A 27301-nucleotide genomic window follows, 5' to 3' on the forward strand; every position below is an offset into this window, starting at 1 on the left:
CTATTAAAAGCATATGCACAGAAGTTTGGATAAAAGAGGAAAATAACTAACTAAACTAACTAAAATAACTGTAACAGTCTTAGACTGAAGTGGACTTCAATGTAGTTGGTTGGCACTGACTAATATGAAGGAATTTGAACTGGTAATGTTCAGTATAAAACATCAGTTTCATTTGTTCTTCATTCTCTTACTAGAATGAGGCTAGTTTAGTAATTTGATCCTTTTCAGAAATTATTGTAAGCATCACTCTGCAAAAGAACTGCAACTAAAACTGCAGTCCACTGATTGGGAGTATAACTTTCCTCTTAAACGTGGACTTTCTGGCAGAGAACCTTCCTAATTGTTAACTTTCTGAATGAAGCTGCACAGGGGAGACACCAGGGGGCAGAGGATGCATAAAGAATAGGGAAAGTTTTGGTTGGGGGAAGATAATGAGATTTATGAAGAAAACTATAGATATGGGAAGCAGTGGTGGTTTTTGTTTATTTTTAACAACTTTTATTCATCTTGGTCTGAACAGATCTGAGGAGGTCAGCAATAGTGTGCATTCCTTGCCTTTGCCTTGTTCCAGTTTTTTTCAATAAACTCAGTGGAAAGATGCCTCAAAAGTACTTTTTTATTTTTTTTATTTTTTTTAATTTTTTTTAAGATTACCTAACAGTTTTCATTATTAATATGCAAGAAGAGAGCTGTCCTCTATTCCTCCCCACCCACCCATCCTGCAAGTGTGAATTTCAGTGGGGTCTGCTAGTTAATGGATGCGGGATAGCTAGATGCTATTTGCGTAGTAAGAAATACTACCCGTCCCCCTGACTGCATTGTATAAAGAGATAACTATTACTATCTTTGCTTCATGAAAAGAAGATGAGGATATGAAAGGATAAATTCAATGGTATGCGAGAAGTGCACATAAACAAACTGTTCAAACAAACTGGTCCCTTCCATTTCAGAAGCTTCAGCAATAGAAATTTACTGTTAAGGCAGTTTTCAGTTCTTTTAAATCCAGTCTTCAGTGGAGCTAATTCCTATATGTCATTACATAAGAATTACATATTCTAATTCCAGCTGGATGATGAATTGTTAATGAAATGAGGTGTTCTGTCCAACATCAGAAATTCAAACCAAAACCTAATCACTAAAACAGTTTGATTTACTTGGTATGTGATTACAAGGGTTAAAGAGTTGGAAATAAAAACATTAAAATTGCCTGAAAGGAAAAATCAAGGATTTCAAAACACCCTGTCTTCTTTCTCCCTCCTTTCCTCCCTCCCTTAAACAAAGGAGTATGGTTGAAAAACCCTGAAGGAACAGTGAAGTTTCTTCTTTCCTTTCTCTCCATACGGTGTATTGCAGTCTTTTCATTCTGCTTGAACTGAAAGTGTTTGAAAGCTAGACTGTGAATTTATTTTGTATGAACCCAGTTTATACTGATGTCAAGTGCTGGGACTTCGGTTCTAAATACAGTGTTGAGAGTGAGAGTGGGGTGATAGGATTTGTTCTTAACAGTGTTGCCTGTGGTGTCGGTCGTCATAGGTAGTTTGCTTTAGTGGGAACATAGGACTCGCTAAATTAAGTGGATCAACTAGAGAGCCATCCAGTTCAGTATCTGTCTCCAAGAGTGGCTAGTAACAGATTCTTCAGAGGAAGGCTCAAGAATTTTTCAGGAACCAAGTGTGCAGTAACCTGTTTTCAACACTAGATCTTATCTCCAGTGCTAGTTACTGGTCTAAATTAGAAGAACTTAATATCTCTGCATACAATATGGTATTAACTCAGCTGTTCATAAAGATCTAATATTATTCTTAAATCTTGATAAATTCAGTTTCAGTTATTACAGTGTGAGTTGCACAGACTAATTCTATGTAGTGTGCAAAGCATTTTACTTTACTGTAGTTTTGAATTTCCTAACATTTTTTCCATGATCTTATGAGAAAGAGAGAACAATGTCTCTGAAACATTCAGTATGTCCTGTATTTGTATCACGTTTCCTCTTACTCATCTCCTTTTCATGGTAACAGTTCAAATCTCTTCACTGTCTTTGCTGTTCTAGGGCCTTAATTTTGCTCATTGTGCTTCTCTGAATCTGCTCTAATTTTGCTGGATACTTAGAGATTCTTCTGTTGTCTTAAGTTCTCTGGTTCCCATTTTTATGTCATGTATTTAGCTTTAAGTTGCTCAAGATAGTGACCATCACTTACTAGATATTGGTACTATGGGGGTCTCTAAAAATGTGGATTAAATAATGTGGATTAAATTACATGCCTCTGTAATCTGAATTGCACACCTGGAAATACAGCAGACTTACCAAAACATCATCTTGTCCAAGAAACTTTTTTGCTTTTGCGAAGTAGAGGAAGGAAATGGGGAGCTGTAGACCCAGCTGCAGCACCACCTGATCTTTGGAGAAGCATCAGGTCTCTCTGAGCTGCTTTTTTTTTTTTTTTTTTCCTCCCCCAAGTGTGGTACATATCCTGCCTTGCGCAAACATTAAATTTGTTGGTGTACAAAGAAGGGACTAAGGTGCAGACTTCTTTTATCTGAATGCTAGATGACTGAGAGGTCACACTTGGTTAAAGGTTATGTAACATTGCTGATTGGGTTACCCTACAACCAGTTCACCTGTATCTGAAGAACTAGATCTATCTAGACAAATTACCTTAAAAGATCAATTTGTTACGTTTGCTGATATTTTTATTAGGCTTGGTAATGAGGAAATACCTAGAACCTGGGTTAGTCTGCAAAAGCTTATCTGCTCTGAGACAAACTCAAAGCTGTATCCAATCTTGTCAGTCTTCAGAAGCACTCTCACATGACCGTAAGAACTTGTTGAAGTCTCCTTGGGTGTGTAGCTGTATGCCTGTTTGTCATGCACCATGTGAGATTAAACGTGCTGAGCGTAGTCACTGTCCTCTGACTACGCAGTGTGCATTGGTCTTTCATTGCTGTATTGGGAAACAGGTTACAATTTGGCTAGAGGCAGGAATGCTTTTCTTCCTCTTGTTTTCCAAGTGTGACTTTAATGGCTGATGCCACTCTGTCTCAGCAATGACTTTCAAATGATCTCACGCTAGTGACTTTGCAAGGTGTTAGTGAAGTGTATTACTACACTGCTAGGTTGTATCTTGCATCTGACACTGAAGAAAATCTGGTAATTTTCAGGCACTGGGAAGTACGCTTGTTAAAGTGGCTGCAAGGCACCAGCTTGGAGCTCTGTTGGTGTTTTTATTAAAAGTGATACAAGCTGTGAAACCTGGTGCTTCTCCAGGTAAGGCTGCACACTAGTCTTGGTTTAAACAGGCTCTTGAGTGGTGTGTTCTGCAGGGTTGCTGCTTGCCAGTCACCAAGAATGGAACTTACAAGGAAGAAAAATTATTTATAGCAACTGCAACTCTTTGGATCTGTTGCCTGCATATATTTTATGTGTAACCTTACTTCTGCACTTCCTTTCTTCTCTCATCTCACAAACGGAGGTTCAGTGCTTTTGATGTTGTACAGTGCTTTATTTCACAGTTCAGCGTGTAGTATCTTTCAGGTGCCTGCCATAAAACACCCATACATGATCTAATTTCTCTTTGTATTCAGTTCTTAAACTGTTGCTGTTTACTAGGGCAGAACATAATCTTCAAACAGTGAGTATCTTTCGGTCATCACATACCACCATTCCTGGTATTTTAACATTGACTTTCTGGGCTGGTGAAAAATGAAGTGGCAGTTGTTCCTTTACTGTTCTTCAGGGAATCAGGAAAACACTAACCTTCTGTATTCTTCAAAATATTTTTTTTTTCCCAGCAAATAATTTCCCTCTTAAATTGACAATTGAGATGCACTTAATTTTCTTGATGCTGTAGGGGAGAAAATGGCAAAAGGTACTCCCACCTATCCTAGAGAGGAAGCTAAAGCCAATGCTTGTGTGCAGCACATGGACAACAAGTTTTAAGGAATCTCAGATCCTATAAAGGTAAGGGTCTCCCCCTCCCTCCCTTTGAGAACCTGGAATTATCTCTGTACGAATTAGGAATGATCAGGAAGGATACAGCTTTTATTTGTATTTCCTTCCATCTTCCTGTTTGGACTCATGTCAATTCCTTTCACCTTTTGCTGATGTTCCTCTTTTTTCCCTTTCTTATCAGAATCTCTTTTACTCGTCTATCCTAGGAGAAAGCAGCAGAGCAACAGTGCAGAAAAGAGTGAATTCTGGGCTCATCCTCAATAAAACAGGGGTCTTCAGAGAACTTCTGGAGAAATTCCCCTGCTCTCTGCCTGTTGTGTACGTATGAGAGAGTGAACAGATAGAGAAACACACAGCACAGGATGTGCAGGTGGAAGGAAGTGGAGCAACTGAGCCAAACTGGAGAGAAACTAGCAAAGAAAGGCTAGGAGCTTAGGAGCACATCCTGTCCTGTTTGTGTACATGCAAGCACATACAGAGGAAGGCTTACATGTTCCCAGCAGCCTAATGGGGTGCTCTCTGGATTTAGTTTACTGGTCTTAAATTCTTTTCTTCTTCTTGTCTAGTTTAATAGATCGCCTGTTCTGTGGCCTGATTTTTTTCTTCTCTATATTTAATAGCCACAGATAGGTTGTACATGTGCATGTGAATTGAATGAGTATGCATGATTTTTTTCTTCTCTATATTTAATAGCCACAGATAGGTTGTACATGTGCATGTGAATTGAATGAGTATGCATGCACTTGGGTGCATGAAGATGTTTGACTTGCCTATTTGCAAGGGTTTTTGGGGGGATAAGGCAATTAAAAGGATTTAGGGGGACTACAATCTCCCATCAACACCTTGTATTAGTGTGATAGACTGTCATTTTGCATCCTCTGTAATAATACATCTGGGGCTGCTTCCAGCCCTGAAGTCTGTCATGGTTATTCTAATTACAGTGATTTAGCGTTATATGCTGTGGTGTAAAAGGTTGCATGAAAATGTTGTGATTTCTTAAGAGGATTACATAGGAGATTGGTACCGCTCATTGAAAATATGGTAGAAATCATTTTAATTAGTATTAGGAAACAGATTTTCACCCCAAAATCTAAATAATTTTGGTGACCCAAACCACTCTGGAATTCTGAAGCAATCCCCTAAACTGTTGTGATGTTGCTATGGAAATATGCAGATGCCCAGACCAATATTGCAGAAGAAAAAGATCATTTATTATTATCTGGGAAGAATGAGTGAGGTGTGTCCACCTAAGAACTGCTATAGATATTTTCATAACTAAAGGCAGAAAAGAGGGCAGAGTTGTACAACATGTTTTTAGGATTAGTCTCTTCCTCATAAGACTTTCTGTTGAAAGGAGTATTTCTGAAAAGCAGTCTTAATAACTGTGTGTTGGAAATCTGTGCTGCTGCTGGAGAGAATTGGAGTGTGCCAGGCCAGAGGTAGTGTTCTCACTGTGATTTATATATAATAATATATGTCTATATTTTTATACATTTTACTGTATGTATATAGTTGATAGCAAGTGTATATAAAGACCACATCTGTGTGGTCACAGTTCAGATCCTGTGTGCTGGGCACTGGGATCTTTATGCAGACCCATCAGTATCTTCAGCTAAGCATGTCATACATTCCTAGGCATGTATTATGGGAAGAACCCAATTAGCAAAGCAACAGATGTTCTGTTTCCATGTTTTTTTAAATCCTTGTACTTTCTACTCAATTGTCAATGGCAGTGCTACGTAGCAGCAGAATTAAAGGTGTCTGTGACGATTGCCTTTTAGCTTAAATTTATTTTTTCCTCCTCTATTTTTAAATTAATTGCAAATTTTGGTGGAGAAGATTTGCAAAGCCTTAGGTTAGCATTTTCTTCTGAGGGCTATCAGCCATGCAGGGGGAATGTCCCACAGAGTGCATCTTGGCATCAAGGCTTTGATTCTAGCTCTGCAGTACAGTGTTCACAGTTGTACTGGTGGTTTATTGTAGCTTCTTTCATTTCAGGCCTAAAGATTGGTTATTCTGGCTCCTGTTCTGTGTCTGCTTCATCTGGAAAATGTGTCTTCTGTGCAAACGCATTTCTGTGTAATTTCTATTTTGATTGTATCTGCAGGCCCATTTCCTAGTTCGGCATAGTGTACTTTGTGTTAAGCTCTAGCATGAGAGAGACAGTCCTAGCCTGACAAATAATCCCCAGACAAACAAACAAACAAACAAAAAAAAAAAGCAAAAAAGAGACTGAAAGTACGGAGGGGAAAAAGAGCCTCCTGAGATTTCACTGTGCCCCAAAGTAAACTAGCAGTACTGCTGAGAATAGAAGCTGACTCTCTTCAAGTCAGTCTTATAGTAGACTGCCTATAAACAGGACATAATTATCCTCATATAGTCACATTTCCATACTGTGTCTTATTAGGGAATATAATTGTATTTTCCAAGAATCTGTTTTTTAACTCAAGTACATGTATGAGTGTATGTGACCTAAAACATGCTGCCTCCTCCCAGGGAGAAACACTGTTTACTCTGTAGGTGGTACTTCTCACTCCTTCACTTCTGAAGTATGCCTCCTGGAAGTTGTCCTAGCTCTAAAAAGTAGTGATAGAATTTCAGCTGAGCCTCTTTATGCCCTAAAAATCTATTGTAACATGTTTAAATATATGGGGCGGTTGTACTCTGCACCAGAAGCGGCTGCCTTATTTTACATGCTCTTCTTGCTGTTCTCCAAGAGTAAGTGTAATCTCTGTGAAGTCCTGTGAATTATTGAGAGAGTAAGTGCACATTTAGGAGATGAAAAACTTTGACCATATTCAATGAACAGACTTGCACACTAAGTCAGGAGCATTACCTGTTCTCTGCTTTTTCTTGTAACTGGATCTGCTTTCTTGGCTGTGCTGCACTGACTGAGAAAAAAATAGCAATACTGGTTTTTCTTCCTGTTCTTTCACTTAATCTCAAGCATGATACCATTTCTGGGTAAAGGAAATCCCTCCTTTGGTATTTTCTCCTGTAACTCTTATTTTGCATTTTTTTTCCCTGTACAGTTCACCTATATAGTACAGTGCTCCTATTCCAGGGTATCTCAGCAACTATCTCTGTTACCAGCTGTCAGCTTTGTAAGAGGTAAGCCACAGCGATCTTCCAAAATGGAACGTAAAATAGGTACAGAGGCACCCAGATACAGCTCCGGGGCAAACTTTATTTACCACCCTTTTAGTGCGTGAACCTTTCCCTTACATAATCCGATAAATCAGTATGTATAGGTGAGTAATTTCTACAAAACACCTTTATAGCCACCTTTAAGCTTATAGCACACATTAAAATTTGTGAGGTGCCCTTTCATTTAATTTTTTTTACTTTTCTCTCCTAATTCTGCTAAAGAGGAACCACTTCCTCCCCTCAGACCCGAAAGCGGCAGCAGTTCAGGCCGTGGTGGGAGGCGGCCGGCGCCAAGGGCGAGAGCAGCGCTCGGGCCGCGCCGCAGGCGCCGCCGCCGCTTCTCACCGTACTGCTTGAGGGAAGTCGCTTCCCTCCTCCTGGACTCGCCTCCCTGCTTCTGAACCGGCAGAAACCTTCCTCTTCCTCCGCGGCAGCTGCCCCCGGCTCCTCCGCCCCGCTGCTCTCGGCTCTGCGGACGCGCGGGGTTTCGCTCCGGGCGAAGGTGCCCGGGCCGGTGGGCACGACGGGCCCGGTCGCCTTGTGCCGGCGCAGAGGGCAGCGCCGAGCCCGGCGGGGCGGCGGCGGGCGGGCCGCAGGCGGCCTGACGCGCTGCCCCGGCGGCGCCGCGGCCTCCCGCCGCGGGGCGGGGCGGGGGCGGTCCGGGGCGGCGCGGCGCGCTGCGCTGACGGGCCGCCGTAAACAGGAGCCGGCCGGGGGAGCCCCGGCCCCGCCGGCCCCGGGCAGGGGCAGCGGGAGGAGGGGCCGCCGGGCCGGGCCCCGCGCGGGGCAGCAAGGTGGGCTCGGCCGCGGGCGGGGGCGGGTCGCCGGGGGGCGGCGCGGCGCCGCCCGCCTGGCCCCGGGCGCTGTCCTGCGGCCGCCGCCCGCCCCGCCCCGCCCCGCTCCGCCGGGCCGGGCCGGGCCGGGCCGGGCCGGGCCGGGCAGCCCCTTCCCTCGGGCGGGAAGCCGGGAAGGGGGCGGGTGCCGGCAGCGAGGAGCAGGCGGGGGCGGCGGCGGCTCCGCTCCGCGCCGCGCGGCGGCCGGGCCCGGCGGCGGCGGCGGCGGCGTTGGAGGCTCCGCTCGGCCGCCCGCGCCCGGGGTCGCCGCCGCGGCGGGGCGGGGCGGAGCGGCGCGGCTGGGTGCGGTGACGGCCCCGAGCCACGGGCAGGAGGCTCCGCCGCTGTCGCGCTGCGTCCTCTCTGCTCGGCCTCCCTTCGTCTGGCGGCGAGCGGCGGCGCTGGAGGTATTAACGGCGGAAGCGGGGGCAGGTGCGGGGAAGGTGTTTTTGCGCTGGAGTTTTGATTCGGAGGAGGACCCAGTCCGCGTGCGGGTGGCGATGCGGAGTAAGAGATGAAAGTTTGTTAGGGAGGCCCTGGTCGTAACAGATCATGAAGTTTCATAACACAGCGAGAAATAGATTTTTTTTTTTCATGACTTTGGGAGCTAGTTGGCAGGCAGAGTAATTCTTGGCTTGTTCGTAAGTGTGACAGTCTAACTTCTCCTCCTCTTAGTGTTTTGGAAGCGTGAGAAAAGGTAGGAGTATTAAACACTGACGGGAAGCAGGTTTGCTGCAAGCTGCAGCGCTGGAGGACCTGCGGCTCGGGCTCTGGAGTGAACAAAGTTTACAAAAGCTTCGGAGCACGGCGAGTTTGTGAAGGAGCCGAGCAGCGTAAACGCACAAGGGACGATCTAGACGGAGCTTGGGCGGAGGTGGAAAGAAATGCTGGAAAGAAGATAGGGGCTAAAGAAGAAAGATGATCTGACAATAATACCTAGCTGAAGCAGCTGTTTAGGAACTATGGCTACTGAAATAACTTCTGGAGAAATTTCAAGTCAGGCTGAGGGTACAGTTAGTCAAAAATTTTCAAGGGGAAGAAGATTTCTTTGAAAAAAGCTTGTTTATCAAGCCTAAGATGTTTCCTTTGGGACCTCTCAGACCTGACAAATTTTTCCTGTTGCAGACTTCTGCTAAGTCTGTCTCTGGACCAGGATTTCTGGAAACACCAAGGGTCCTGACTCAAGGATGTGTCCCAGGCAGGCAGGATGGCACCTGCTCAGGGTTGCTGGAAGCTGCTCAGCTGCAGCCGAGGCTGCCTGTTTGGTGCTGGCTGTCCCAGGGCGAGCCCTCGAGCCGCTCTGGGAAAGCGGGACCTTCCCCACGATTTCTTTCTGCTACAGCTGCTGAAGCCGGTAGAACAATTGAAGAGCGAACAGCTGCCCTTTCACTGGGGCTTCGTGTAGTTTGGGTTACGGTCTGATTTAAATATAAACCAACTTTGTAATTCACCGATTATTTAGTTTCGTTTTTATTTGATGCTCACCTGGCTCTAGTCTGTATTTTACTTATGGGTGTAAACTAGTTGAAAAAAAGAGATTTTCTATTTGCATGCATTAGCTCTGAAGAAAGCTTGCAATCTTTTTCATACCTCAGTGTAGGCATATGTGGTCAGAATTGCTGGAGGTATCCAAATGAGAAAGTTAAAATTCTAATGCTAGAAAATCCACTTGTTTCCATACTAATTTTGCTCAGTCATGAGGATAGATGAATTTAGGCCAGGGCATGCTCAGTATGTAGTTAAATTTTCTGTATTTGCAGGGGTGTGTTTTTTGTTATTATTGGTCTAACCTTTTCGACAAGCAGCTCTTCCATATTAAAGGGTGAAAAGACTCAATCCTCCCAGCTGCTGGGGCTGTCACATATGCTCTGGGCAATGTGCCGAAGTCTCTTTCTGCTGAGCTGATTTTCTCCTTGCTCTTTCAAACACTGGTATTAGTGGGAGAGGCAGATGGCTACAGGAGTGTGGCACCTCTCAGGAATAATGCTGCTCTAGGAAGGAGAAATAGGCTCTTGCTACAAGGCCTAGATTGATTCTGCTGCCTGAGAAAAGGGAGCCTCTTGCTATGGGTTGGTCTTATACTCGCAGAAGGAGTCAGCCCTAAGGTGACTGACTGATAGCCAACATCGTAAACAGTTATTGAAGAATACAGGAAAAACTACTATTTGCTAGAATAAATATAAACTGAAGGTTATTTCTTTTTCTTTTAATTAGTTAATTTTGTGGGGTTTTTTTTCCCTCCCCAAATGTAAAGAGCTCTTAGTTCTGTAGAAGAGATTGGCTATCCTGTAAGTTGATCGTGCTGGGCTACTCTGCAAAATGAATAAGCTGCAAAGGAAAGAGCTGGAAGGAACCCTGGATGTCATTGTGCTTGGACTACATCTGGATGTGGTGGAGCTCAAAGCTCTGCTGTTTTCTGGATGTAGTTGGGAAGATGCATCCTGTCTGCTTGCTGCGTGGGTAGGTGGAATAGAGGCAGTAAGGGGTGTAACTTTTTGTTTGTAGCTGAAAAGCTATTGCTTCAAGGATGCTGCTTTATTATACTGGCACCTCTTGGAAAGGGTCTCTTCTTACTGTACAATCTAAAGTTCGTAATATGCTCATATAGCAAGTTCTAAAGAAACACATAGAAAACGGTTTAAGCACCTGACTTTCATTAGACATCAAGTTAATGTCTCCTGTGTCTTTGAAAGTCTGCCACAAACTTTTAATAACTATGTATGTTTGCGTATGGAGGTGTTTTGCCATCCAGAGCCTCCCGAAGTAGCAAAGCAGCATATAAGACATTCAGCAATCCAGTCAAATGCCTTGTGGAAGGGATATCTTGTTTTCTTAATTTTGGTCTTTCTGGCCCCTGAGACCCTTGAGCAGCTCATTTTCTTTTGAAAATTATTGCTTAGGAAAATAGGTCATCTCTCTTTTGATATTTCTTCTAATTGGTTCATAGAATCCAAAGATGTTTGATGTTCATGGGTAGCTAGTTTTCCTGGGTGCTCTTGTGGGTTCGCATGCTAGAGAATGATAAAGAAGCTTTTACCTTGTAATTCTGAGCAATTGCTTATGTCTTTGTTTCACATCCTCTGCTTCCTTCTGCATTTTTAAATCAAATGGGAGGCTCGTATGTGGCTCTGTGGATAGCATGGTTTGAAAGACGTAAGATTTCTTATACTTGTAATAATTTGACAAGACCAAGTCTTGTTCTGAATTACTGGCAAAGTAATGGGCGTTGAGCTTGAGAGGCCAAGGACTTCCTTACTTCTGTAGAGAGTGGCATTTTCTTCACTTGAGGGTAAGCAAGATTAATTTAAACCTCACTTGTAAAGAATGCATATAAATAGCCAAAGCTATAGAAGGGGGTAAAGAATGGAAAAATTCAAGTCTGGGACATAAGATATCAGAGAGAAAATTTTCCTGGAGAGCAAGTTACTTGGTTATTGTCTGCTGCAGATACACTTTCTCTGAAGCATCTACTGCTAGCTGCTACAAGGCTAGCACAAGTGAACAGCACAAACCATACATCTAATTCACTGTACTAATTCCTTTATAATGACGTATGTAAATACCACCAACGTTTATTGAATTTGAGCATGGTATGCTATAACTTCTGTTTTGTTGATTTGTATATTAACTGTAAAGATCTAGTGGCAGCTTACTTTGATGTAACCAAACTAACATTAAACTTGCTGGATGAATTTTGTGAGTAGTGAAGTTTCACAGCTCCAGGTTTTTCAAATGCTCTTTACTACCTTAGGGCCAATTTTACTGGTTCTGTTTTCTGGCTTTAACTGAAAGCACTGCTTGTCTAAAGAGCTCATCATTTCTGAAACAGATTTTTTTTTCTTTACACTGCTTACCACAAGATTTTTGTGAGTTTTTTGCCAAGTAATCTAACCATCTTTCCATGGAGCGTTAATCAAATAACAGATTAGATCATGTTTATTGATTCTGCTGTGGAGTAGGTAAATGGAAATGGTACCCTTGCAAGGTCTTTGCAGGCAGTGTTTTCTGTAACTGTTCAGTGCAGTGAAAGGTGTGCTTTAAAGACTATGTTATTCTTGAAAATAACTCATCACCAGAGAGCCAGGCAGCTCTCAAACAACAAAGCTCTCAGCCTTAAACAATTCCTTGTGCTTTGCAGTTTCTTTCCCCGAGGACTAGGGGAAAGCTAGGCTTCATTATGTGTCCAGCTGATTATCGGGTTTGGGCCATTTTAGATCAGCAGTGCATGTAAATGACTTCTCAACACTTATGTCTTTTTAACTGAGTGCCTAGCTGAAGTTCATTTTAAAGACAAGTAGGGGAGTTTGGCAGCGTATCTTAGGTTTAACCAGAGGTCTATTGTGGTTGATGGAACTTAGCTGAAAACAGTACGGAAACTTTGATTCCAGGAATCAACAATAAATGTCGTTGACCTTGTTAAGGTAGCAAAGTTCTGGAGTCTCCAGGTGTATGTCTAATAGCCACGAAGTGTTAATAGATTCTAGAAACTATGGATGAGATTTTCTGTAGTTTGATGGAATGAGATGCTCAAGTCAGCTAGCAGATGAACGCTTTTCTCTTCAAGACTCATTTAAGGATCTCAGATTTAAACCTTGTAGACTATACAACCAGAATCAATACACAATATGAATATTATATTTGAAGCAGGTAAATGCTGTCTGTGGGCTTGGTATCCCTTGAAATCTGCCCCTAAAAGTTTCTGCATGCCCTTCCAAAGTCATCAGGAGGACAGAAACCATGGCAGCAGTCCAACTTGCAGATGAGACTGGTCATGAACAATGGTGCGAGAGTTTATTTGAGAAAAGAGGCATTAGATTTAGAAAACTGAAAACTAGTGAGGGTAGTGGTGCCTCCCAGATTGGCTGTGGCTTCAGTAAGAACCTGTATTTACACACTGTGAAGGTAAGGGTTGCATTACAAGGAACAAAAATATTCCTAGCTGCTTGTCCCTGAGCAGGTAGCTTGATTTCTGTTATATTTTGGACATAGGACAAGAGACTTTTTTCTTTGAACCAAGAAGGGCAGTTGGATAAGACAGAGGGGAAAGAAAGAAAGAAAGAATTTGTATAATGAACAAAAAAATGGATGCAAGTTTACACTCACAGTTACTTTTATTTAAAAAAGCATAGAAATCTGTGGTGCCTCCCTTCTTCTCGAACACGCTTTATTTTTGAAAAGCCTTTCAGTTCCTCTTTATTGTGCATAGTGTTCCTACAAGGAAGAGTATCTAATGAAAAATGACACTTTTAATAACTTACCTCTGGATCTGATCTGCTGACTCTAATGACCAGAATATCCTATGAGTTGCTGCTATTACCTCTGTGCTATCCGTACTGCTTGGAGCAGGAGAGGCGTGCTTCTGCTCTTGTTCAAGAAGTTGGTTTTGAGTTCCAGTGTTTTATTACCAAAAAATTTGCATGAACACAACAAGGGGGTCCTCATACTGCTGTGACTCCTGGTTCGGAGGGGTATTGACTCCTAGACATGGCTTTTAGAGTGAGTTTTGCCTGTAGAGGATAATTTGAGTAATATCTACTCAACAGGGCAAAACAGATTCTGTGTGTACCAGCTGCCCTGTAGCACCAATTCAATAGTGAGAGAATATTTCCTCAGGTGTTACTAATGTAAGTGCTTTTCTGAGGACAAGAATGAACCTAGCTTTTACCTTCCTGTGAGAAGGAAGGTGATGCCGTGTGGGTTATCAGTGGGAATTGCAGGGTTTACAAACAGGAGTCCCTTCCTTTAGCTTCATTCATAACAACCTCTTAAAGCATCACTTGGTGGAAGAGCCTCCTTCAAACCCAAAGGAGGCTATAGCAAGACAGAGAGCCTCCTCTGACTATTGTATTTGCTTTCACTGCCACTGCTGCCTCATGTCGTCTAGGACAAAGGATTAATCTCTCTGATCCCTCTATTTCTAGTTGTAAAAGCGCAGTGTGTTACTGAGGGTGATTCGCGGCTAGGCCAATCCCTGTTCTAATCCCTTGTAGCTACAAAATCATCAGTCATAAGAGGAAGGCTAATGGGAAAAATGTGGTGTATTCCTGTGTAAGCTGTTTGTATATGAGAAGATGGATGGATTGAAACACAGGCAGTGTTGCAATACAGGGCTCTGCTGTGCTTTCATAACATGGACCATGTTACAGCAGGAAATTCTTGTGATTGCCTTGTCTTCCCCTGTCTGAGCGTGTTCTTGTCCCATTCTCTCCTATTTCCCATGGCCTTCTTCACCAAAATGCTCCGAAGGGACTCTCGTTGAACAGCTTGGTTAAGGTTGCTACAACAGAAAGTGAAAGTTGGCTGTGACTTTCCTGTTCTTAATAAGCCTGATGAAGTCTGAAACACCAGAGCAGCGTGAATAGCAGTCGGTAATAGTTTGCAATAGGCGACGAGAGAGGGTGTAAAATACAGGAGAACAGGCCGCCTCTTTGAGAGGAATACCAGGAGGCTTCGGTTTTCCGTCCTGTCTCATAAGTGAATTGGGTGTACTTGTAGTTCTGTGTCCAAAATGTTGTCTGTTTAAATGTGATTGTCACCATAGCTTTCAGAGTCATTTTCATATAGAATCTGCCTGCCAAATCCAAACTGGAAATGCCAGAACTAGCAAAGACAGTTGTTTTCAGTCCCCCCCCCCCTTTTTTTAAACTCCTTTAGCTCACTTATTTCATTTAACTGTTTAAATTGAAGCTGCTCTTGTAAAGTATATATATACACCTACAACTGCCAAGTAGGCTGGAAACTTGCAGATGAACTGCTGTTCTTTGACACTGAAAATCATCTCTAAATGAGAGCATTTTCCTGCTCCAAACAGCATAAATGTGTGCAGACCTAAATGCTGTCTGACTGCAAAAAAATCTGTTTAGCTCTGAAAGAGGAAGCAGTTCTTTTGCAGCTAAAGATTTGCAGTGAGAGACAGGAAATCTGAGTTATGTTCCTACTTTTGACCTGTATTCTCTGGATTAAGTTGCTACACCTATGTATATCTTAGTTCCCCGCAACTCAGTTGTCACCTGTCTTATATGGTTGTTACAAGGTTCTTAGGGTTTTTAGCCTGCTTTCCAACAGGACACATGCTTATGCAATCACACTGCAAGTAACTTCTGAACCTGTTGGCTAAATGTCAAATGTTTGCTGGAATGATAGAGGTCACCGGAAGAGGGGAATGTAAATTGCAATGTCATGAGCATAGAGGGAGACAGTCAGTGTTGCAGCCTCACCCTGCATTGAAGCCCATAGAGATTAAACGTTTTTAGATAGAAGATAATTCACATGGATGAGTGATCCCTCTGAACACTGCAAATACAGGATGCTGAACTGTAAAATATCAGACTATGCTAATCCTCCTGCCCATTGGATTGCTGTCTGTCTTTGCAAGGCATTGAGAGAGCCTAGGGGAAAATGCTAAGTATTGTTACTTCACTGGAATTGATGTGGCGCAGCAGGCTCTTCACAAAATTAATGTTTGATAAAATAAGGGGGCTGGGGCACGAGAGATTCAGTTGTAAAACTGCGGGAGTCTTGTCAGGTTGGCTTGATCTTGGGAGTTAACAAAAAAGGAAGTAACATGTTTGATTAAGAGAGAGAAGGGGAATTTAACTTTACTCTTGACATAACCATGCAGAAGACAATAAAAATGAGACCAAATTTCAGCCTTCTAAATGACTGTGTTCTTATGCAGTGTGTTAACATGTTGTACTGAAATATCTCATTGCTTTTGAGTGCAAAACCTCTATGTAAGTGTTTTTCAGCAGTTCCTTTGCATGAGTTTTTCTTTCTCTCTCTCTTTTTTTTTTTTTTTTTTTTCCTCTGTGATTCTCATGATAGCAGTGTTCAGTTGTTTTGTACCCTTCCTCATAAGGTCAGACCTGACAAGGAAGGATAATCTGTCTGACAGAGACCCCTGAAGTAATATGGTCTTTGAAACGTTGTTTAAATATTCACTAACTTGCTTTCATTACAAAATTGTGAGGCTGGAAAGGTCTCTGTGTAGTGCTGTACAAGCTCCTACATGCTTTGGCAGGTGTGTGAGAAAGAGCCCTGCTCTGATACACCTGAAGAGCTCTGTAGCTCCCAAGGCTTTTTTGAGATGAGATAATTTTTCATGGCCCTTCCTGGAAGTGTAGAAAAATGACATGGTGATGTTTTCCAGGCAAATTGCTGAGAAGATAAGGCTTACAAGATGCATGTATATTTTTCCAAATAGCAAGAAGTTCAGAATTACATACTGCAGCTCCACTTTGACTTTCCCTGATCCATCTGACTCCTTTCTTAAATGAGGAAACGCATGGTTTTGTCTCTGGCTAGACAGTGTGCAAGTGACAGACTAGAGCTACGACTTTGAAGCTCTGCGTCCAATGCAGCAGGGAATGGTAGTGTGTAGCAGCATCTCCTGCACTTGCTCACCTGCATGCTATATGCAGCTGACTGCTCAGATCTCTGCTTTGCTTTCTGCTGGTGGTTTTCTTTTACCCCGGATCTGGCTCTCCCATGGTCTGCTTTTGGTGTTCTGGGGATCCTGAGCTGCTCATGTCCGCTCAAGACCTAGGCTCTTATCCACTAGGGGTGTTGATATCAGCTTCGCCAAATTCTTCTCCAAACCAGGTGCCTCAACTCCTTTGGGGATGAACGCCTTACTTCATTCAAAACAAGATTTCTCACTCACTTTAAAAGCATAACATTGTGTGGTCCAACTGTCCGGGAGCCTGAGTACTAGTCAGCTGAGTCAGGATCAGTTCCTTATATAGAAAGGGAATTAGATACATCATGCATTTTACTCTTGGCTGTGATCTTCCATTGTGTGTCTGTTAGACATTTGTCATGGTTACTTGCTTTCTCTGTGTACTTTTGAGCTCCAGTTTTCAGCTGGGACACGTGTTCAGTCTCCAATATCCATCTTTGAATGCCTACTGGGAAGTTTTCTAGTTCGCATGTTCTCGCTGTGCGGTATTATAAGTGTTTTGCATAGGTTTGGTAGGCCTGTGGTGCTCTGAAGGCATCCTGCTAGTTAGGCTGCTGGTTGGCTGCTTGTAAGCTGCCTTTTCAGCCCTTCATAGCTGCTGTATTTAGGTGCTCTCTGTTTTTCCAGACCTGCAAGGGTTTGGCTTAGCCTGCCCTGCCTGGCTGTGCCTGGTGCTGGGGTTGTGGGAGCAAATTGCAGGGAGGAAAGTTGAGCTCCAGCATGGATGCTCTGCTCAGAAGAGGCACCTTTCCCAAGTGCAGGTTGGTGCTGCAGTATTTCCCTTTCCACGTGACCCCATAGATCATACACTCTGCCCTTGTTGCACAATTTGATCTGACATTGCCTCCTGTGTGAATAAGGGAAGGAGGAACTCAGAGCTGATGATCTGGACTGTCCTATGTTGAGCCATATCCTGAGTGCTCATGGACAGGTTTTCATGAATGCCTGAGAGTGACATTTGAACCAAGAATAGGGAATTTGATAAGATGAGGAAACAGTTGGTTTCAAGGTTGAAAGTAGTTCTTGTCAGCAGGGAATGGAGTAGAAAACAGCCTGACTGTACGTGACACGTCCCTCCAAGGCCAGTAACCTGCGCATATGGAAGCAGACTTGCTTTTCTGAAAAGCTGTTTATCCACAGTGTCCAGCCAGCCCTGTAAGTCAAGGAGGGCTGACAAGTTCCTGAGCTGATCTTGGTTTTTTTTCCTTCTTTCTTTACTAGAATATGTCAAATATATATATACGTGTGTGTGTGTGTGTGTGTGTGTATATATATATATATATATACACACACACCATCGGCAGGGTTAGTCATGCTTGCGTACTGTCACTTCAACCGGATGAATAATAAGGCAGTGCAGTACGCTATCGCTAGGCCTCCTGTGACCCCTTCTATAAAAGATGCTGCAGCAGTGTGACAGCTGTCAGAGAGGTAGGTTACTCAAGCTTGTAACTGTCTTCATCAGTGGTGAGTGAAGAGGGCTGTGCGTTTTCCAGACCTTCACAAGGAACATAGCTAATGCAGAACTGTGCTAAACACTAGGTTACTTGTGGTGTGAAGGGGATAGTGTCTCTTCCTAAGCCTGAGTGCTGCTTCTTCTAGCACCTAGAGCCTGAAGTAAAATGATCCAATCCTCCGAGGAGAAAGCAGCAATATTTTGATCACTCATGGATTCTTGCCACTTCAGAAATAATAGGCTTCACATCTTTGATCTTTAAATGCTTTATGACCATCTTAGTGCTATACAGCTAATGTGTAGGAGCCTCTACCAAAGATGGGACTGTCTCTAGGGTGGAACATGCTAAGTGTTTTTAAGCATACAGAAAAGGAAAACTGGAGATTGTCTTGATTCTCAACATCATTGTGTTTAAAATTGGGAATTGGTTTCTTTTTTTCAGTTTTTTAAAAAATCTTGGTTTTGTCTTTTTAAAATGATTAGTAGAGAAATATGTACTTATTTCTCTGTTAGCTGAATTCAGTAGATATTCATATTATTTTTCTATAGGAATTTTTAATCTATTCTTTGAGAGAGCAAATGTGCCTGGTTATTATTGTAACTGTAACTACTTAGACAAGGAAACCAGGGAGTTACAAGATAGAGCCTGTGAAAGAGCGCAGGGTGGAGTTTTTTTGTTGTTTTTGTTTTTAACTTTACTGCAGTTTGCTTGAATGCAGTTAATATAAAACTCCGATGTGATCTCAGCAAGTTAAATGCTGCATACTTTCCAACTGTATGCTTTACACAGGACTGATGAAATTTTGGCTTAAGAAATTATAACTTTTTTCTTCTAGCCTTCAATTTCAACAGATATCTAGTAGCTAGAAACTGCTGTTCCTTCCATTTTTTTGTCCTCATAAATGTTTCAGGTTTTATAATAGTGTTCATGTGAACCAGGATTGCATGGGCCTTATTTAGCACACTTGGCTCACTCTCTGGCTACTGTCTAAACTAATTTAAAGCAAAGTGTATCTATCATGGGAGAAGGGAGAAAAGCCAGTTCTAAATGTGTTAGGGTTGAAAAATATGACTTGTCATTTGGCATCAGTGATATCATCATGATCCTGAATTTTATTTTAAGCCTTTCCCTGCCTGGACAACTTCCCGTATTGACTTCTGCTAGTTGCCCTGTGGATATACAAGAGCATCCAGGATTCCATCGCACCATACTGCCTTGGCTATTGCCAGCATCCTTCTAAACACTGTTTTTTCTTACAACCTTCTGCTCTGTAATGGTAAGGTTCCTCCACACCTTCGCTAGATGGAGTAACTTGGGTGAGAAGTCCTGGGCTTAACCTACGAAGTTCTATTTGTCCACAGCTGATGGAGATCATAGCTTGAATTGCTTCCTAGAGGAAAAAAACAGAAGTCATTTAAGCCGCAAGGTAGTGGAATGCTGTGAGTCAACATCTTCCCAAGCAGAAAGAAACAGGCCTGTGCAATTCTGCAGTTTCTCTGTACCTGCACACTGCACTCTTTCTTAGGCCTCTGCAGCTGGCTGTGGTTGACTGGCAATAAGCTCCTATTGGTTCACAGGCCAATCTGAGAAATTCTGCTTTAGGTCTGGTGGTAGAAAGATCTAGTGGATTTTTTTAATAGATGTTTTTGCAAAGCTTTTAAGTGCATAGGAATGGATTGGCAGAGTTTTGTAATGCTTCTCAAAACTTCTTGCGTCTTAAGCATTCGCATCTGTCACAATCAGCTTGTTGGTTTTATGACTGCATTTGGGAGCTTCTGATCTTTTTGTGAAGTCTTTGGTGCTCCATCTGGGTTAGTGTCTGTAAGTAATATCACTTGCTTTTGTTATATTGCCCAAAATGAAGGGACTGCTATCTGGATGGGACAGAAGGGATTAACAGTTGCTGGAAAGAGAACAAGAAGGATAAAGGATGAGGAAATAACCACTGGACACTAGGTTTCTTGTAAGTTAAAGAAGGCAGCAATTTAAAGGAATCCACAGTCATGTATTCATCTCATGATCGCAGCTATTGGCTATTTTAGGTACCATGAAGATGAATGGCCCTTTATAGACCATGGTAAGGAATGCCTTGTCTATGGGGCTCAGTCATGTTATATCAGTTCCCTCCTTTCTGGTGGCACAGAGCAGTTGTGGGGGGAGGATGCACAGAATGGGCAGATGTTCCAGCACGCTCCTGTGAACGAACAACGTGCTACTCAAGGGAAATGGTTTGTACTGACACTTCTCTGCTGCCAAGATATGCTGATGTCAGCACTCACGTGGGGAGCTGGGATGTGGGAAGCCAAGCTGTTTGTCAGCCTGCTCAAATCAGTCTCTGGTCTTTAAACTGCTTGAAGGACACTTGAGATACGAAGAGAGTACACAAACTTTTTAATCCTGCTACATGCACCATGGTATGATTCCAGCTGAAGGAGACCACCTTGTTCTGGTGCTGTAGAGAAATTAATTCTGTTCATGGACCTGGACTCCATAGGCTTTATACACCTTTACTTTTTAATGATAATGCCGTGACGCAGCTTTTTAAACTCTTCATAGACTAATTTTATTGTTGACATTGATGGGAAATACCCTACCTGTCTCTAGCAACTGACAAATCAAGAATCTGGCAATTGCTGCTGACCACAGCAATTGCCTATGCAGGTGTGAAACTGAAGGAATGATTAATATATCTACTGCTATTATTGCTCATCTTACTGTAGCATTTCAGTCTGTGATCTTGTTTGGGCCAGATACTGTATATTACTACACAGGGGAAAATACCACCTCCACAGAAGTGATCTGCGTGGATAAAACATGCTGAAACCGGGGAGGTGGAAGTATCATTATCTTTCCATCATACAGAAGTGACTAAAGCAAAGAACTTAAGTAAACTGACTTACTAAACCATAACCAGCAAGCATGTGTCCGTATTGGTGATACTTGGAGGAAAAAAAAAAAAAAAAGTGGGTTTTTATGTTTGGGTCTACGGACTCCCCCAGAGTTGCTATTGTCTCTGGAATGGGAGTTCTCACACAGCTTGCAGTCCCACGTTGTCCTTTGGAAAAGGAAGTTTCTTACCAGGTATTTTCACTGTATAGAGAAGGTATCAGCTTGGAAAAAGCTGAAAGCTATGAAACTGTAAAGTAGACATACCATGCCTGAACATAATTTCCAGTAAAAAGCTCTTGCTGAAAGCAGTTGCAATTCAGTGTCTCATAGTATTTTTCCCTGTATTTAAAATGAAAAGTAACTCTTGACTTGAGGGATAGCAAATAACTTTTGGTAGCTAGCTTTGCATTAGTAGCTCACATTCTTTTTAAAGCATGGGGAATTATGGTCTGAAATATTACTTACCTATGTCAACAGTTTGTCGAAGAATCAGGTACAGAATGCTTGATATGTTTCTCTCTTTGCGATATGCGTGGACTCTTGAGCTGTACACTGATCCCTGGATTGTACAAGTCTTAAGGAATGTGGTTCAGTTATTTCCATGTGAAGAGTTTAAAAGATTGTCATAAAGATGCCGAAATCTAGATTTGTATTAAGACATTCAAAGAAAAGATATGTTGCAACCTAAAACTGCAAATAACTATTTATCTCAGATTTAACTCAAATCATTTAAAAGAAATACATTTTTATGTTAACCATTTGGAAATTTCTTATTTGCTAGAGACAAAAAGGCAGTGATTTCATACTTCTTCAAACCGCAGAATCATTTAGTCAATAATATATTCTTTTTACTCCAGCTCAAGAGGAATATTGACGCCTATTAGCAATTAAACAATAGTGAAGAATATTGCTTAGGCTCCTGTTGTTCGTAACTAGCTTTCACAAATGTTATCCTCTGATGTAATGGAAAATAAGTGATACAGCAGAGAATCTTCTTAAAAATGCATCATTGTTAGCTGTATATAATACAGAATGTGAGCAATGTCCTTACTAAACAATAATGAGATTGTTTTGTTTCCTCACTATCTGCTGTTGTAAATATTTACACCGTTTGAGAAACACAGGCTTTTATTGTCTTTGGTGTAAGCTGATGCATTTGTTTTTAAAGGTCTTTATTAATTTTGAAGTTAAATGTACAGAGTAATTTTTCTCTGGGTTACAGAACTTCTTTCAGTTTTTGTGAACCCAGAAGAGATTACAGAAGAGAATGGGAAGTGATAATAAATTATCCGTATGTGATACACTATATCATGTGGACTTTGTATACTAGAATAGAAACATGCATGCAGATATAAGCTGGTGCAGATTTCTCTTGCTCTTCCAGGTATGTTTAGTATGTCCTGCTTTTGGATTGATTGCAATGTGCAATACAACTTTGTTTTAAAACCCCGTCAACATGTGGAACATTTTGCCGTATCATGTGGGCATTCTGTATAACAAATTCATTATTATTCTAGAGGTTTGTGGTGTTGCAGCGTCCTTGATCTATCACGTGTTCTTTGTGGCATGTTCTGGTTTTGTGGATTTGAGCTTTTTCCCAGGAATAGGGGGAGGGGGTATGTGTTGTGTATCTAGTGAGTATGCTGTGGACCTTTCTGGGCTAATTGCAGGGAAATGGGCAATTGCAGAGGACAGACTATGGCAATTTAAGTCAGCTGTTCCCAAACCTGTCTTCCCAGTGATCTGACTTTTTTCATTTTCCTTTAATTTAAATATTTCAAATCACATAAATTTTCGCCGCCACTTTCTCTAGCCATCTCCCTGGATTAGTAAGGAAATGATGCGCTGACAGTTGCTTCACCAGCGTTAACGGACAGCATCTGTGTGGTGGAATTCATGTAGTTTAATGCTGTGCAGCAGTTTCAGACATGTAGTGAAGAAGGAGAAACAACCTTCCTCAAAACCTTAAGAAAGGTTTTGGTTACTACTGTTGCATGTGGTTATCTGACTGTGATTATTATGAAGAAGCAAGTCACCAACCCAATCTTAAAGAAAATTTAACTGCATCCATTTGATTAAGGCCACCTAATTTTTGTGCTGCAATATGGATTCACATAAGGTCAGAAGGGGAAAATACCACTTTTGAAGAGGGACATTAATTTCTTAGAAAACCAAACTCTGCTTTTTGTGGGAATTGATGACATCATGACACAGAGTGATATTACATGCTGTGATATTACATCCTGCTTGGAGCAAAGCGCTGAAGACTTGGAAGAGATTGCTGTGTGATTCATGCTTTATTTGGAAGCACCTCAGGGCCTGGAAGATGTTTAATATGAAGTGGTAGGGTGGATCAGCAATTGTTTAGGTGAAAGGACAAGAGGTATGCAGTAATGCAAGTTGATTTGGAAATTCAGTGGAGCAGTTAGAGAGCTGCTTGTCAGCTTAGCAAACAGCAGCTCTGACTGTAGAAGTCCTGAGACCTCTCTCCGGCGCCACCCTTAGAGGTTCCCACTGCAGAGGCTGAAATTTCTCCATTAATTCTGTTTCTTTTTGCTTTTTAGTTAGAGACTGTCCAGGGATCACTGACGCTGTTAAAGGCTCTCATCAACAAATATACAAGGGCAGTGTTTAAAAATGCGCATTACCCAGCAGACTACTGATGTGGTTAATAAAGTTCTGCCTCTGTAGTTGGAGCTGTCTGCCCGAGTACGCAGATGTGTGTGGATAGCGCCTGGCACTTTGTGGGTGTCACAGGATATCAGTAATGATCACAGATGCTTGTGATGCAGGTCAGTTGCTGTTAGTAATGTAAGTGGGCAAAAGTCATTTCTTTTCTTCTCAAGGGATTGTAATGACTATATTATCTTGTTACTGGAACAGGGAAAAGAGATACTTGTTTTCTTTTGAGTGCTATTAAGCTACTACATAATTACACTTAGCAACTGATTTCATTTGAAAGAGACTGAGCTTAAGGAATCTGTTTCTCGGCAGTGCAGAGCCTGTCCATCTTCCATTGAAATCAAGGAGGCAGGGGGAGCGCTAGGAGGTTGGCACCCATTATTTATTGATACTGTAGTTTTAACAGCTTGCTTGTCTAGTTGTATTATGAAGAATTGTTTGCAAGTACAATCATATTCTTATTTTGAGGAGTCAAGTCAAAGCTGACAGATGCATCTATTCTCTGTATGCATTGTGTGTTTGCAGCTATATATTCCTGTCTTGAGAAACTTACAAAGAGAACATGAACAGGGATCCCTTGTCCCCTTTTTGCCTCTTTCTGTTCATTTCAACCAAATAATAACATGATTAAAAAAAAAATAGAAAAACACGTTTGATATTGAAGCTCATTATTTTTAGGGTGCTAGCAGGTGGAGGAAAGGAGGAACTGAGAAAATTTATGAAAGTGAGAAGTTGCAGCTGAGTTAGTAAACAGTGCAAGTTATATGGCAGAAGCATAGCTGTAAGTAGCAATACTTAAGGTTTATACCTGCAGAGCAAGATCTGAATATAAGGGTTCTTTTCGAATGCTAAACTGTGAAAGGCACTGCAGGGAAAATTTGGGGAAATGAGAACTATTTCTTCTCCCTTCCCTCAACTTAAGTCCCCTTGCTTAGATTTGTTTGTCAAGCTAACAACTGCATGTGAAGTGCTTGAGCCTTGATGATATCTCTTAAATAATGCTGTTAACAAAGTACTGATTAAGCTATAGTAAAACGAAATGAAGCACAGATGCAGGATCCTCTTTTTGAAAATGCACATCTGTTATCTCTAGAAAAGGATTATGTAAGCTACATTAGTCAGGGAGGAGTTCTGACAAGCTCAAAATAACCTAAATAAAAGCTTCAAACTAGTGCCAACTAATAGTGTTGGAAATATTTGCAAATTTGAAATACATAGCATATGAAAAGTATGCATAAGCTACCTCCAGTTGAAAAGGCAGGGTCAGTAAGCAAAGTAACTATTCATGCAGAAATTTCCTAAGGGTGAGTGCTTCTGGCACTTTCAAAACAAAAAAAAACAAAAAAAACAAAAACAAAAAAAAAAAAAAAAAAAAGGAAAGAGAGAGATTTTATGCTCATGGGGTTTTGAGGTGTCACATCTAGACCTCCAGCAGAAAAACAGATCCCAAAGTTGTGTTAATGGATGGTTTCAAGTCTCGCTTAGAGTATGCCAGCTGATCAGTCTGTTACACCAACCTGCAGTGGTCTGAGGTTTCTTTGGAGGGTTTTCATTTCTGTTTGGTTTGGCCAGGTTTCACATTGCATAGAAGGGGAAGTTTCAGAAGATGAGAGTTCACAGCAATGTTTTGTCATGTCTTACGGCAGCACTTTTCAACCTCCAGCTTGTGCACCCCCAGAAGTCCACAGTCTGCATCTAAGCCATAAAAGCTGTTTAAGAAATCAAATCTGTTCTTTCGGCTTATGCTCACTGTACAAGGGTCTGCAGCTCTGTCTAAAAGTCTATGTCTGTAAACTGAAAAGATTGAAAAGCATTAAGTTATAGGGGTAGCCACAAAATAAACTAAATCCCATAGATAATTTTTATCTTATCTCTGTTACAAACAACAACTTGGATGTTTCACTGAAGTTAAATTATACCTGCCATGATTTATGCTGACTTCTTATTCCAAGAAATGGACAATATTCAAATCAATTTTGTGGCTGTATTTTTCATGTGATTGAACAGTGCTGGAATGTCTTGATTATCTACACAGAAGTGATTACTTTGTTTTAAGCTCCCCCTCACCCCAAAGGATTGTCAGACACTTTCATAAATGAGACCAGGGGATTGAAAAGTACAGAAAACCTTGGAAGCACAGTTAGGAAAGTGCATGGGAGAAATTTCTTTCAGTCCCATTTTGTTAGAAATTATTGTCTTGTTTTTACCACACATTACAGGATTTTTATCTTTCCAGCACATAAAAGGAAATTCCTTTACTGTCCAAGGTGCTTATTGGACTTTAAATAGGAAAACAGGAATGAAACATTTTGACTTTTTTTCTTCTTCTTCTGTGAGTAATGTAAAGCATGTGTACACACCTACATATATCAACAGGATGCTCTTCTCTTGGGAAAACCTGAGTACATCTGCAGCGAGTGCCACTACAGCAAGAAGCTGTGAAGTTATCCAGCACATGCCATGCAGTAAGGTGGACTTTCAAAAGTCTAAATGACCTAATAAACTGCTCAGTTCATACCCCATGTTCTCAGATTCCACTAGTAAACGAACTGTAGACAGGAAGCTGTGATTTATATTTACCTCCAAACTTGCCACAATCTGCCTGGGAATCTTTGGCGCCAAAGATTTATTTTGGAATATGTAGCAGGCAGAAAGGCTGCAATGGGGGGCAGGTGAGGGAAGGCAGAGTATCTGCCTCCACATATGTTCTTCCAGTGGCACTCTTCACAGTAACAGTGCAGCAACTTATAGACTGTTAGACTTACCTCATGGCTGATACGTTCTTACTTCCTCAGCGGGAAACTGAGGTCCTGATGGGGTAGATACTGTGCCATTAGAATGGAAGTGGAGTTTCAAAGGATCTCCCAGCTACTTTTGCTATAGTGAGGTAACCTGTTGTTGTGGGTTGTCCACTTTCATGTACTTAATGCTGATGACCAAGGGAATGTGATTGTCTGTTACGGTCAGAAGACACACTGCTCAAGAGGATGCCCTGGCCACCAGGCCCAAGTTGCATGTATGCTTTTCCTTCCCTTCTGCCTCTAAAGTACCTGCAAAGACCGTTTTTCTCATTTCCCCTGAATGTTATTGTTCCTGCGGCTGCATGATTCCAGCAGTGTAATGAGGATCAGAGCATTACCACTGGTGTGGCTCCACCTGCCTGCTGGCATTTTTAGTTACTTTGTTTTCTGCCCAGCTAAGAGCAAAACTGGACTACCTGGATGAAATCTCATCTCTATTGAGGATTCTTTATGGACTCTGAGGCCAAGATTTTGTCCTTTTTTGCCTGTTGAAATGGTTTCTGAAGGTTCTCCACAATTAGCGGTCTTGCTGGAATCCATTTTGCAGGAATTAGTGTAGCTACAGATAGTGGGAATAGTAGAGCTTCAGGCTGTCTGTCCTATCAGCCAGGTTTTCAGGAAACCTCCTTTGGTAAGAGCAGTAGCCTAATACTTACAGCTTAATGACTGCTGGCAGCATCAATAGAGAAGTCTCTAAAGGGGCAAGCTGTGAAAACACACTTAGTTTTATTATTGTTTGCTGGCTGCCCAAATTAAATGATTCTTAAGGTAAAATGAAATCTCTATGGCTTGAAGAACTTAGCACCCGTGTCTTCCTAGAGCTGTTCCCCAGCCCAAAGCATCAAGTTGTCAAAACTCCTGCTCAACTTCTGTCTAACTTAAGAGCACACAGACTCCTTAGGGGACTTTACACACCAGTTACTGGAGAAAATACCTAAGGAAATGCCAAAGAACAGGGGAAGAACAAGATCCCTCAGCCTCTTTAGGCAAATGACTGCTGTGCCTGAGAGACCTGGCTCATGCATGTTCCACTCTCCCTCTTCTCCCATGCTATGATTACATTCACCTTTCCAGGAAAAATGGAG

At 41.9% G+C, this 27301-nt stretch overlaps 1 protein-coding gene and 1 long non-coding RNA gene across 2 annotated transcripts in view; one reads left to right on the plus strand and one right to left on the minus strand.

The window, feature by feature from the left end:
* Positions 1 to 5174: 5174 nt before the first annotated feature.
* Positions 5175 to 7637, minus strand: LOC134142484 (uncharacterized). Its single transcript, XR_009958894.1, has 3 exons — positions 7442 to 7637; positions 6786 to 6840; positions 5175 to 6690 (listed from the first exon to the last, which is right to left on the minus strand). It is a non-coding gene; the product is annotated as an uncharacterized LOC134142484 (long non-coding RNA).
* Positions 7638 to 7799: 162 nt separating this feature from the next.
* Positions 7800 to 27301, plus strand: part of MARCHF8 (membrane associated ring-CH-type finger 8) — a 102718-nt gene continuing 83216 nt past the window's right edge. Inside the window, exon 1 of the mRNA XM_062579569.1 lies at positions 7800 to 7890. The gene's annotated coding sequence lies outside the window, so the exon portion shown is untranslated. The remainder of the gene's footprint in view (positions 7891 to 27301) is intronic.

The sequence above is a fragment of the Rhea pennata genome, chromosome 7 (genome assembly GCF_028389875.1).
Source record: "Rhea pennata isolate bPtePen1 chromosome 7, bPtePen1.pri, whole genome shotgun sequence".
NCBI lineage: Eukaryota > Metazoa > Chordata > Aves > Rheiformes > Rheidae > Rhea > Rhea pennata.